The sequence below is a fragment of the Hippoglossus stenolepis genome, chromosome 20 (genome assembly GCF_022539355.2).
Source record: "Hippoglossus stenolepis isolate QCI-W04-F060 chromosome 20, HSTE1.2, whole genome shotgun sequence".
NCBI lineage: Eukaryota > Metazoa > Chordata > Actinopteri > Pleuronectiformes > Pleuronectidae > Hippoglossus > Hippoglossus stenolepis.
The window spans coordinates 8,251,511-8,253,229 of NC_061502.1; positions in this window are offsets into that span (position 1 = coordinate 8,251,511).

The window sequence follows — 1,719 nt, forward strand, 5'->3', positions numbered from 1 at the left end:
CCAGATGAACACTGTTATGAATAATTTAAAATAATACAGCTGAAAACCATCTCGAACTTTTAAACTTGCTCCAATCACACATTCAAAAAGTCCATAAAGAAATTTAAATGCAGTCAATAGATGTAATGTTGTAGAATCACTGTACAAATAAGATGAGTTGTGAGCATTTACATCCAATTGAATCCAATAAGTCGGCGCCGCTTTGATTTTTTGCCGTGATGGATTGTGGCCTGCTGAGCCGGTCAGTGAGCTCATGGCCCTGCTCTGCATTGTGGGTAGTAACAGGCTACAGCTAGCTTTGTTTCAGTGAATAACTTCCCTACACGCCTCGGGGATGAGGTGACCGCAAGAAGCGGATAGCAGGCTGCAGATAAAAGAATGTTATCCTCAGACATTGGACATGCATGTGCTGCGAGCGTGTAAAGATGGAGCTGTAGATAAATAAGTCTGTGTATTTCTGCCAACCAGAGCTAAAAACAGAAAAGTTTGGCACCATGAGCGCCTCAGGCTGCTGACAAGTCATAGGTGTGGTTTGTTTTGTGATTCACTGGCCCTGGTTGATCCGACCTGCTCAGATTGGGTCAGGAAAGGCTATAAATCAAGTCATTAACGTGCACGTCATAAACAGGCCTTTTTTAACAGTATAAATAGCTCTTCCACCTCACAGCAACTTGGTTCAAAGTTCGATTCCCTGCTTTACCGAGGTCTTTCTTTGTGGAGTTTGCATGTTCTCCTCGTGTCTGTTTTCACTGGGTACTGCAGCGTCCTCCCACAGCCCATAAGCATGCAGATGGGGTAAGGTTATAGTTGAAGACTCTACATTGACTGTAGGTGAGAGTGTTAATGGTGTTTTGTCGGTACACGTTGCCCTGTGATGCACAAGTGACCTGACCAGGGTGTAGCCCACCCCTCGCCCAATGTCAGCTGGGATTGGCTGCCCCCTCCCCGTGACCCTTGAAGGACAAGTGAGTATAGAGGAGCATACAGTAGCACAAGTACCCAAACACATGAGATACTTAGATGCTGCTGACAGCACACGCAATTATGGTGATCGTGATGAAAGAGAGGTTTTTAAAGCCTTCTTGAATAGTTGAGAGAGGTAATGCAGAGTCTTGAATGTAGGGGTCGGGCATTGCAAAGACTTAATTAAGATATTCTTGAATGTAGATATAAATTTAGAAAAGTACATTTCAAAAAATGTTTTGCAAAAAGGGCTCTGATTTAGTCAGAGGTCAAAAGGGGCAGGGGCTTGAGTAGCACTATGGGTCTATCTGTGCTCCTGCCTGGATGAAAAATGGATGAGTTCTATGTAGCTGCTTCAGTTTCTATATTGTGTTGGGTGTTACTGTTGATAGATCACAAATAAATTGACACACAAAGAGAGTAAAAGATTTTTATGGTCCCAGGAAAAGAAGCATTGTGGGGAAGAAATGTCTTTATTTGTGTTTGTAGTATTTGTGTTTGCAATGCACCTCAGCTCAGCTCCGATTTTCCAAAATAGCTCATATTCGATTCCCTCTCTCTCTTGTGGAGGGCTTTAAAACCACAGGTTACATCAGAACCGACTGCTTCACAGCCGACTACACATCCACCTCCGTCCAAAGCACCAGCCAACCTCTCTGTGACCGGCCGCCCTGCTGCACGGTGGGCTGGTGCAACGGGACACAATGGAGGTCGTATCTGGGAGAGGACAGTACATCAGCCGGACGCTAATCGGCT